A 12554-nucleotide genomic window follows, 5' to 3' on the forward strand; every position below is an offset into this window, starting at 1 on the left:
GCCCCTAAGGTTGTGAAATAGGAGACGAAAGTTTGTACGAAAATATTTCATTGTCTCGATTAGAAATAAAGAAATCTGTGTTAGTGGCTGAAATTTTCCATGGAAATAGCGCAACAAGAACTCAAAAGGCAGGGTTATCGAAACTACTGTGATTGCAGCTACCAGAATCGCTTTGTGGTCAGTAGTGCTGGGTGATCAAAAAGTCAGTATGAATTTGAAAACTTAATAAACCACGGAATAATGTAGATAGAGAGGTAAAAATTGACACACATGCGTGGCGTGAGATGGGGTTTTATTAGAACAAAGAAACAAAAAAAAAAAAAGAATTGCTAGACGCGTGAAAGATCTCTTGCGCGCGTCGTTTGGTGATGATCGTGTGCTCAGCCGCAACTTTCGTCATGCTTGGCCTCCCAGGTCCCCAGGCCTCAGTGCGTGAGATTATTGGCTTTGGGGTTACCTGAAGTCGCAAGTGTATCGTGATCGACCGACATGTCTAGGGATGCTGAAAGACAACATGCGACGCCAATGCCTCACCATAACTCCGGACATGCTTTACAGTGCTGTTCACAACATTATTCCTCGACTAAAGCTATTGTTGAGGAGTGATGGTGGACATATTGAGCATTTCCTGTAAAGAACATCATCTTTGCTTTGTCTTACTTTGTTATGCTAATTATTGCTATTCTGATCTCTCTCTCTCTCTCTCTCTCTCTCACACACACACACACACGGAAGTGACCCCTACCTGCAGCTGCTTGTCGGCGGCACTGTCCTGCAGGCTTCTCCAGGCGCTGTCAATTGTCACGCCACGCTTCTGCCGCCTCCTATATCAGCACACCGTGTGGCGACCACGTGTGGTTGGCGATTACAGGAAAACGGCCCGCTCGCTTTGTCGTGCTCTATCAGCGCCGTCGGCTGTCTGTGCGTCGCGTCGGCTGCGCGGTTGTGTAGCGTCGGAGTCAGTTACGACCGCTCCTGGCGGAACCGTAGACTTACTAGAGATAACCAGAGCGCCCAGTGACGCTGGGCTAGCGTCCGCACATTGAACAGGAAGGGAGCCGCCATTTGCAGGGCAACAGCGTGTAAATACGGTTCATTCGCGAGGTGCTTTCAATTGCTACAACAAGAATGGAAGCAAAAACTAAGACGGAAAGAAGCTTACATTCCACAGCTTAGTCATTCCTCATCTTACTTTCAAATGGACAGCCCAGTTGGCTGACTAATCGGATAAGGATATCATGTAGAACAAAGCGGGAATTATATCAAAATATTAGAAGTAGTCACAATCAAGCTACAGTAGCCCATTGCAAACAGTATTGTAAGGTGCTTAAAATGTTATTAGCAAGGCAAAAAGTGTGTGGTATGCAAATAGAATAGCTAATTCACAGGATAAAATTAAAGCCATATGGTCAGCTGTGAAGGAAGTCTCTGGTCAGCGGCACAAGGTCGATGATATAAAGTCAGTTCGCAGTAATAATATTTCTTTTACTGATAAATCAGATATATGTACAGAATTTAACAGTCATTTTCTGAGCATTGCTGGTGAATTAAATAAAAATTTAGTTTCTACAGGAAATCATATAAGTTTCTTAGCAAATGCCTTTCCGAGATTGACGTCTAAAATACTCCTCTATGATACAGACAAGAGGGAGATTTTGTCAATAATTAAATCACTGAAGACTAAGGACTATCGTGGTTATGATGGAGTGTCTATCAGAATATTAAAGTACTGTGCTGCACATGTTAGCCCTGTATTAACCATATTTGTAATTTTTCCTTTAGGAATGGTAAGTTTCCTGAGCGATTAAAGTACTCAGTAGTAAAGCCGCTTTATGAAAATGGATAATGTAGATAATTTTAGACCTATTTCTGTGCCATCAGTGTTTGCAAAAGTTATCGAAAAGGCTGTGTGTGTAAGGTTAATTGATCATTTTATATCACACGATTTGCTATCAAATGTACACTTCGGGTTTAGAAGTTGTTTGACAACTGAAAATGCTATATTCTCTTTTCTCTGTGAGGTACTGGATGGGCTGAACAAAAAGTTTCCAACGCTTGGCGTATTTTTTGATTTAACAAATGCATTTGACTGTGTTGATCTCGCAATATTGCCCCAGAAGTTGGACCATTACGGAATAAGAGGAGTAGCTCACAATTGGTTTACCTCTTACTTTAGCAACAGGCAGCAAAAGGTCATTATTCACAATGTTGATAACGTCCGTGATGTGGGATCTGTGTGGGGTACTGACAAGGTGGGGGGTGCCCCAGGGATCAGTGTTGGGGCCGCTCCTGTTCCTTATTTATATAAATGATATGCCCTCTAGTATTATGGGTAACTCTAAAATATTTCTGTTTGCTGATGACACTAGCTTGGTAGTAAAGGATGTTGCGTGCAACATTGACTTGGTTTCAAGTAGTGCAGTACATGACCTCAGTTCATGGCTTGTAGAAAATAAACTAACGTTAAATCACAGTAAGACTCAGTTTTCACAGTTTCTAACACACAATTCAACAAAACCTGACGTTTTAATCTCACAGAACTGGCATATGATTAGTGAAACTGAACAGTTCAAATTTCTAGGTGTTCAGATAGATAGTAATCTGTCGTGGAAAGCCCACGTTCAGGATCTTGTTCAAAGACTTAATACTGCCATTTTCACTATTCGAACGGTATCAAAAGTGAGTGATACTTCGACACGTAAATTAGTCTACTTTGCTTACTTTCATTCACTTATGTCGTATGGTATTATATTTTGGGGTAACTCTTCCCATTCTATAAGGATATTTTTGGCTCAGAAACGGGCGGTTCGGGCAATAAGTGGTGTGAGTTCACGAACCTCTTGTCGACCTCTGTTCACGAGTCTGGGTATTTTGACATTGGCCTCTCAATATGTATATTCCTTATTGTCGTTTCTTGTTACCGTTATTAGTTTATTTACAAGAATAAGCAGCTTTCACTCGGTTAATACTCGGCAGAAATCAAACCTCCATTTGGATCGGACTTCCTTAACTCTTGTGCAAAAAGGTGTGCAGTATACTGCTGCATCCATTTTCAATAAGCTGCCACTCGAATTCTAAAATCTTGGCAGTAATCCACGCGCTTTCAAATCGAAACTGAAGAGTTTCCTCATGGGTCACTCCTTCTATTCTGTCGAGGAGTTCCCTGAAAAATTACGCTGATTCTTATTGTATTGCTGATAGCGTTTACTTAAACTTACGGACTGACTTTTTTCAGGTTCATGAACATTTATTTTTATCTGTTATTACTTTTATGTTGTAAGTTCATGTACTGACACGTTCCATGACCTTGGAGATTTGCTCCTCAATGTGGTCCTACGAAACTAGACGTGTAAATAAATAAATAAATATTACTTTAGCATAAAACTTTTCTGGAAGCTAATAATTGTGTCTTACACAGCTGATACGATATAAATGCTCGTTTTTGTGTTAGGTTCCCTCATTTACGATTGTTCTAATCAGAAATGGACAGTTGCGACTCGCAGAGACAATTTTCGACAAGTAGCAAATTTTTTCCTGTGCTCTGGTCATTCTGGTCATTATGCGAATAAAAGGCAACTAAACGACGACGCTATACCAACAATATTTGAGTTTCCATCTCATTTGAATAAGTTACAGTATCACAATATTTGACTTTCCATCTCATTTGAATAAGTTACAGTATCCCAGAAGTCAGGTAATATAAGTGGTAATACGTATTGCGCTGTGGGAGTAATGTAATTAGTATATATAATTGTGTGCTTGTATCTTTTACAGGTTACTGAGGAAAGGAAACCACGAAAGCTGAGAACTCGAATCGAGACTGTTCAGAACTTCTGTGAAAATGAAATTCCTGCTTCTGTTTACACTCAAGACCACAAATATTCATTTTCGTCAGCTCCAACAAAATTGACGGAAAAGCGCGATCGAATTGTTGAATGGAAGATGGGCATAATCGTACATTATGAGAATAAGTTAAAGACAGTGAGTGCCAAGTGCAAAAGACAGACACAGAGAATATGTCATTTGGTAAATATTTTAGAAGAACTGAAAGCGAAAAATTTAGTTAACGATAAAATAATCTCTCTGACTGACGTACGCATAGTGAGTTTGTTGGAAATATGAGATCGTAGTAAAAAAAGAGCGCAAAAGTTCTCTGAGAAGCTAAAAGCTTTTGCTATAACTTTAAATTTTCAAACTCCAGCTGCTTATGTTGACGTCCGCAGTACATTTAATTTATCATTGCCACATGGAAGTGCATTACGTAGATGGTACAACCGTATGGAAGCTTTGCAAGGGATTTACAGCAGAAAATTTCAAAATGATGGAAGCAACAGTTTTATGAAATTTCAATGAAGAAGTTTATGGAGTGGAATGGGAATGAATTTGTCGGCTACGTTCCTACTACATCAGGGATAGGGGGAGCTAAATGTAAAGAGGCTTTGGTTAATATAGCATTCGGACTGACGGAGTTTTTTGCCTGGAGAAGGCAAAGTGTCACATTAAAGTGTCACATGATGTAAATGTGACTGTATTTGCTGTCACTTGTGATGGCCTTTCAACAAACATTGCAGTGGCCAAGGGGCTACGTGCAACTATTGCAATTGATAACGTGAAACATTATTTTCACCCATCATCCTGTTTTGGGTAATAGTGTATACTATATCTGTGCCATACAATAAAGTTAATTACAAAATATGTTTCGTAATTTAAGAATTTAGTTGATAGAAGTGGAAGAAAAGTGTCTTGGGAATACAATAAAAAGCTTTATTCTATAAGAGAGAGGCTCCGTCTTGCAAATAAACTCAAATTGCTGCACTTTAATTTTGGTCAGCAGAAGATGCTGGTAAAGCTAGCTGTCGAGGTTTTAAGTGCTTCAATTAACAGTGCCCTACAGTATTCATGCTGTGACTTGAAATTACAAAAGTTTCAGGGGGCTGATGGAATTGCAGACTTTTGTCTTATTTTTGACCAAATGTTTGATCTCTGTAACTCCAAAAATCTATTCGCTAAGGGATACACATCACCTACACATCATACCAATAAAAGTACACAGGGTCCTCTTCTTGAGTGAATAGCATGTTATTTAACATTTCTCAAGGATTCAAACGCCCTATTGGCCCAGAAGATATTGTAGAGAGCATACGCTTGTGGACTGTTTATGGGTTTTTCCCGTTCTGGTTGCTATCCACAAAGAGTTTCAATTGAAGTAAAAGGAAAGTTACGTAACGGATACTATCTTCATTGAGTCTCCTAACAAGTTTGCAAGTTATAACGTAATTTTACGACAATTTGGTCAAAACGGATTGCTCTCGTTGCTGTTCTTTAATACATGTGTTGTTACTGTTACGAAAAAGTCATCACACAACTTCTCTGTTATTCGGATCTGTTATTTATTTTTCGCATCAAAGCCACCAAGGGCGAATGGGGTACGACGTCCCTGCACCTACATTTTTTGCAATATTGGGTGTGCTCAGCAAAAAAAGAGTTACAAAATCCGTATGAGGTGCCATATGTCGGACTCCTGTCATCGTTACCACGACTAAGGCAATAGGCCATATTGACTCACAGACCATATTGAGTATAGTAAACTTTGGAAAAGACACGTTCTGAGGGTAGATTAGTAAAAAACGTGTATTTTCATAGAACGGTTTATCATGAGACCCAGAATGTATTCAAACAAAATAATTTATTTGCTAAGTAGATGAGGAATCCTTAGTAAAAGCGGTAAGCAGTGCTGTCAGTTAGTGGGTCAATTTGTATATCTATTTGGGTGTTTTATTTTGGAAGGGATATATGTACATTTAGCGTTTGAACTTCTAGTTGTGCCAAATTAAATCCATGATGGGTAAAGTCGGTCAGACAAAGGCACCTGTATCGAACGAGCACCATTTGCTCGATATGGAAGTAGAAATTTAACCGACAGGAAGAAGATGCTGTGATATGCAAATGCTTAGCTTTTCAGAGCATTCACACAAGGTTGGCCCCGGTGGCGACACCTGCAACGTGCTCACATGAGGAACGTTTCCAGCCGATTTCTCATACACAAACAACAGTTGACCGGCGTTGCCTGGTGAAACGTTGTTGTGATGCATCGTGTAAGGAGGAGAAATGCGTACCATTACGTTTCCGACTTAATGTCGGATTGTAGCATATGGCGATAGCGGTTTATCGTATCGTGACATTGCTGCTCGCGTTGGTCGAGATACAATGACTGTTATCAGAATATGGAATCGGTGGGTTAGGAGGGTAAGACGGAACGCCGTGCTGGATCCCAACGGCCTCGTATCACTAGCAGTCGAGATGACAGGCATCTTAACCGCATGGCTGTAACGGATCGTGCAGCCACATCTCGATCCCTGAGTCAACAGATGGGGACGTTTTCAAGATAACAACCGTCTGCACAAACAGTTCGACGACGTTTGCAGCAGCATGGACTATCAGCTCGGAGACCATGGCTGCGGTTACCCTTGACGCTGCATCACAGACAGGAGCGCCTGCGATGGTGTACTCAACGACGATCCTGGGTGCACGAATGGCAGAACGTCATTTTTCGGATGAATCCAGCTTGTGTTTACAGCTTCATGGTGGTCGCATCCATGTTTGGCGACATCGCGGTGAGCGCACATTGGAAGTGTGTATTCGTCATCGCCATACTGGCGTATCACCCGGCGTCATGGTACAGGGTTCCGTTGGTTACACGTCTCGGTCACCTCTTGTTCGCATTGACGGCACTTTGAACAGTGGACGTTACATTTCACATATGTTACGACCCGAGGCTCTACCCTTCATTCGATCCCTGCGAAACCCTACATTTCAGCAGGATAATGCACGAGCGCATGTTGCAGGTCCTGTACGGGCCTTTCTGGATACAGAAAATGTTCGACTGCTGCCCTGGCCAGCACATTCTCCAGATCTCTCACCAACTGAAAACGGCTGGTCAATGGCGGCCGAGCAACTGGCTCGTCACTATACGCCATTCGCTACACTTGATGAACTGTGGTATCGTGTTGAAGCTGCAAGGTCAGCTGTACCTGTACACGCCGTCCAAGCTCTGTTTGACTCAATGCACAGGCGTATCAAGGCCGTTATTACGGCCAGAGGTGGTTGTTCTGGGTACTGATTTCTCAAGATCTATGCACCGAAATTGCGTGAAAATGTAATCACATGTCAGTTCTAGTATAATAATATAATTGTCCAATGAATACCCATTTATCATCTGCATTTCTTCTTCGTGTAGCAATTTTAATGGCCAGTAGTGTATAAATTTTTAACACCCAGTACTCAGTAACATTTCTCCAGGAAAATGTGAACAAATTTATTTTCCGTTAGTAGTTATGCACAGTTAATTTCAAACAAAGCTAAGATGTTAAGGTTCTAGCACCTGTTGATTTGACATGGAATAACCCTATAAAATTTGTGGAAAATACCTGGATACGCAGGGTTTCCCCAGTATTATGTATTCCAATCATCCATCTGAAAGGAAAAAAAAGTAACTGTGTTTGTAGTGTAATATCGACGAAATTTATTCCTGGCAACAGGATACAAATGATAAAACATAACTGAGTAGCTGGTATTGCCTGAGTGTGTATTTACAACAAACTTCTATGAGAAAAGAAAAAAATTGTATTTGTGGTGTAATATTAAAAAATATCATATACGTGTATTGTTGAAAAAAGCATAGAAATTATAAAACATTCACACAAAAGATATTCATACACATGTACAACTTGGCAGGTACACTATCAAAATTTTTAAAAAACCATAATCACGTAATGCAATACAATGTTGAGTTAACCCAAAACATGATTACACAGAATATTTTTAGTTTTATCTCTACAAGTTAGGATTACTAATTCCTGGATGAGGCCAGGCATGCCAAGCGACAGGAAGTTGTCTATGGAAGGAACATGGTGAAGTTAGGCTCTGCAGTACTTCATAAATTGTCCTGTGACTTGTTAATCATAATCGAAAACGGAAGTCTCATTGGGAATTGCATTCTTATGCAGTTAAATAGCAGATCTGTCAGTATAAGCTGTATTCGTGGGTTATAAACTATTTCTCTCCGTTTCCTGTTAAGGTGATTGGCTCAGCCTGAAAAGGAACTAAAACATGTTGTAATTTAATCTCAAAGATACAAGAAGAAAATTTGTTCGACTGTCATACCAAAGGAATACTCTAAAAAACTTTTTTTTATCATTGAGAGACAAAGGACTAATTTCGAGATTCTTTTATTACTTCTGGTATTAACTACCTTTTTGTTCTGATGTGCTGGCGTAAAGACGTGCTGTATAGCTTCATGTCTATGTGTGTGTTAAATGAATGTGTTAAATGATGAAAAATGTGTTTTATAATTTCTGTCAAGATCAAGCCTAAATCCCATACCAATGGAGCACAAATTATTCTGTTAATTCGAGAAGGCGAATTTTAGACGGTGGGGACGATCTTTACGACGGCGCTGCTCAACAATAGAGGTACGTGATTGTGCTCACTGCTTTCCTTTGGTGGCCGCTAAGATTAAATTCGATGTGTTTGTGCCGAGGCATTCAGAACCAGCAATCTTCCTTTTCGTATAAAAATAGGAGTCCGATAGAAAAAGAAATATTCTTAAATTTAAATAATTGCAATTCTTTTACCCAGGCCACGGGGAATGATAGAAAGTACGTGCCTCTACCCTGATTGTACGTTCGCAATCTCCGAGTGTGTTACGACGTAATTATTTTACACAAAAAGAGAAAAAAATATAGAAAGATTTTTCTCATCAGATCGCAACCACTCGTACGCGAATGTACGTACCCTCTGAATGTGTCTAGTCAGTCGTGCGCATTGTTCTAAAGCTTTTCTGTTAATATTCTGTGGATTGCATCTCCGCAATTAATTTTTGTTTATGTCGCAAATCGCACTTCACGCGAAGTATTTATTACGCAAGTTTCAGGCTCCATTTAAAGTCAAAAAAATTCTGAAGTACGGCTGACTAAGCAAACCGCTACAATAATTTCAATTCTCTACAACTACAGTAACAAAAAAAAAAAAACAAAAAAACAAAAACAATAACAGAGACGGTACGTTACAAGTCGCATTGCCCAGCATCTTCCTAACACAACCTTGTGCCGTGATCGAGGTTTCGTAGTAAAACAGTTAGTGACCCCTCTGTATGTGGAAGTCGATGTGGGGGTAAACCAGCAGTATCATGTGAGTTCACGATCTCTGGTGGGAAATTTACGGCCTCATCGGCGTCTACCATGGTATCGTAGACCAGTATCCAAAGACTGCACCTGGTAATACGACAAGTATATGATTGTTGGTGTCGAGAACGTATTTTAACAGCAAGAATAACCCTGTCTCAGAATCGGTTGAAATTGTGGTGGTTTTGCGAAATAGCAAGATAGACTGCGTCTGTTGGCGCCTATGGCAGATGAAGCTGCGGTGATTATATCAACGTTGTTTCTGATCAACACGATATCATAATCGAACGGCGAAGCGTATCGTAGCAGCACATTTCAAACACATGTCGCTCTTGTGATGCTCTACAATGCCCCGTACTATTTCCTGAGGTGAGGTGAAGATAGATATCATTTTAATGTGAGCCATCAACAGGTGAAGCAACCAATAAAAATGTTTCAGTGATGGATTTCTGCTCATACCGAAAGATGAGTCGAGATAGTGAACAGACACACACTTTTAAACTGCAGACAACTTTTTCACCAGTTCGTTGTTGATATGTATGCAGAAACAGAGTGTGTCTTTTTTATATTCGTCTCTATCAACGAGGGTTGAACAATATATTCACCAGAGACAAACTGTGACAAATGACGTAGAGATTGAAAACCTCGATGCTTTAGTCATACCGTCAGCTTCGTTGACAGACAGACCACGACACATGCACGAACACACGCAAGAAGTTGTGACTTACGTTAGGACATATGGGAGACCAGGTTTACCTATTACTTTTACTTACAGTCCGATTTTGACAGAGATTAAGGAGACGCTTGCCAGTGGCCACATAGCCTTTCAGCGCAACGACTCGATTGCGAAATTATTCAAACAGAAGCAGTAGAAACTAACTGACTTTAAAACAAAGGGCCATGTGTTTAGAATGTCAAGCTGCTGGATGTACACGAATGAATGGAAAAAGTGAGGACAGACACAAGATTAATCTGTTTAACTGACTAAATCGCCCGACCAAAATTGATAACATCATATCTGCGGGATTGCCTGATTCAACACAAGGTCTGGAACTTTAAGCATTAGTAAGACTTCAAGAAGAATATAATAATTCCAATCCCAAAGAAAGCAGGTGTTGACAGATGTGAAAATTACCGAATTATCAGTTTAATAAGTCACAGGTGCAAAATACTAACGCGAATTCTTTACAGACGAATGGAAAAACTGGTAGAAGCCGACCTCGAGGAAGATCAGTTTGGATTCCGTAGAAATATTGGAACACGTGAGGCAATACTGACCTTACGACTTACCTTAGAAGAAAGATTAAGGAAAGGCAAAAAAATGGTTCAAATGGCTCTGAGCACTATGGGGCTTAACATCTGTGGTCATCAGTCTCCTAGAACTTAGAACTACTTAAACCTAACTAACCGAAGGACATCACACACATCCATGCCCGAGGCAGGACTCGAACCTGCGACCGTAGCAGTCACGCGGTTCCGTACTGAGCGCCTAGAACCGCATGGCCACCGCGGCCGGCAAGGAAAGGCAAACCTACGTTTCTAGCATTTGTAGACTTAGAGAAAGCTTTTGACACTGTTAACTGGAATACTCTATTTCAAATCCTAAAGGTGGCAGGGGTAAGATACAGGAAGCGAAAGGCTATTTACAATTTGTATAGAAACCAGATGGCAGTTATAAGAGTCGAGGGGCATGAAAGGGAAGGAGTGGTTGGGAAGGGAGTGAGACAGGGTTGTAGCCTCTCCCCGATGTTATTCAATCTGTATATTGAGCAAGCAGTAAAGGAAACAAAAGAAAAATTCGGAGTAGGTATTAAAATCCATGGAGAAGAAATAAAAACTTTGAGGTTCGCCGATGACGTAATTCTGTCAGAGACAGCAAAGGACTTGGATGACCAGTTGAACGGAATGGACAGTGTCTTGAAAGGAGGATATAAGATGAACATCAACAAAAGCAAAACGAGGATAATGGAGTGTAGTCGAATTATGTCGGGTGATGCTGAGGGGATTAGATTAGGAAATGAGACACTTAAAATAGTAAAGGAGTTTTGCTATTTGGGGAGCAAAATAACTGATGATGGTCGAAGTAGAGAAGATATAATACGTAGAGTGGCAACAGCAAGGAAAGCGTTTTTGAAGAAGAGAAATTTGTTAATATCGAGTATAGATTTAAGTGTCAGGAAGTCGTTTCTGGAAGTATTTGTATGGAGTGTAGCCATGTATGGAAGTGAAACATGAACGATAAATAGTTTGGACAAGAAGAGAATAGAAGCTTTCGAAGTGTGGTGCTACAGAAGAATGCTGAATATTAGATGGGTACATCACATAACTAATGAGGAGGTATTGAATAGAATTGGGGGCAAGAGGAGTTTGTGGCACAACTTGACTAGAAGAAGGAATCGGTCGGTAGGTCATGTTGTGAGGCATCAAGGGATCACCTATTTAGTACTGGGGGGGCAGCGTAGAGGGTTATAATCGTAGAGGGAGACCAAGAGATGAATACACATAGCAGAATCGGAAGGATGTGGGTTGGAGTAAGTACTGGGAGATGAAGAAGCTTGCACAGGATAGGGTAGCATGGAGAGCATCAGGCCAGTCTCTGGACTGAAGACCACAACAACAACAACAAGAACAAGAACAACAACGATGATAACGCACAGACCATGTGGAAGTCTCCATTCTCCATGTTTGGAGGACGGAGAGTGATCCGTGAAACGTGTCAGCACGATCCTTTCGCAAGAAGTTTGTTTTGTCCTGAGATTCCGTAACACAACACATGAGATGCAGCGAGGAAAGTTTTCTGAGAAGAAAAGCTAGCAAACCTGTGCCTGAACGTGATGCAGTCGCGAGTGGTGCTTTGCGTCCAGTGTCCCAGTTCACTCCAGTAACCCCGAATGCTTAAGACGGTTCTATAGCCAGTTCGGGGACCACGATCATTTGCGGAGATAAGAGCATTAAACGGTAAAATATGGCAGACATTAAAAGTAGCCTGTCAGACAGTGAGGTTACCTGAAAGAGACTGGCACTGGGATGACTCACTGCGAGAAGCCGAGCCCTTCCAGAGCAAATCAGGAACCTGAGTGCCATAACGCTGACTACATACACTCCATCGATTCCGAACTTTCTGTGGTAAAAATAAAATAAAGTCGTAACTGAGGATTTACGGAAAATCCGACGTTAGAAATTACGTCTAGTACGGACATTTTCAACAAGGCTTTCATTAGCGTTGAGAACAATAAACCATTACAGTAATTCTGTCTGCCTGCAACATTACAAGACCAACAAGACATACTTAACATAGATTACAAACGAGAAATGGACTACAACGTCGAACAGTTGCATTCATACACTCCTGGAAATTGAAAAAAGAACACA

At 40.7% G+C, this 12554-nt stretch overlaps 1 protein-coding gene across 2 annotated transcripts in view; it reads right to left on the reverse strand.

The window, feature by feature from the left end:
- LOC126199070 (aminopeptidase N-like) overlaps nucleotides 1-12554 on the reverse strand; it is a 585568-nt gene that overhangs the window by 543291 nt on the left and 29723 nt on the right. Inside the window, exon 1 of one of the 2 annotated variants that reach the window (XM_049935785.1) lies at nucleotides 746-834. The exons of the other annotated variant lie outside the window; for it this stretch is intronic. The gene's annotated coding sequence lies outside the window, so the exon portion shown is untranslated. Of the gene's footprint in view, nucleotides 1-745; nucleotides 835-12554 lie in introns of those variants that run through there. 2 annotated transcript variants of the gene reach the window in all.

Source organism: Schistocerca nitens, chromosome 8 (genome assembly GCF_023898315.1).
Source record: "Schistocerca nitens isolate TAMUIC-IGC-003100 chromosome 8, iqSchNite1.1, whole genome shotgun sequence".
Classification (NCBI taxonomy): domain Eukaryota; kingdom Metazoa; phylum Arthropoda; class Insecta; order Orthoptera; family Acrididae; genus Schistocerca; species Schistocerca nitens.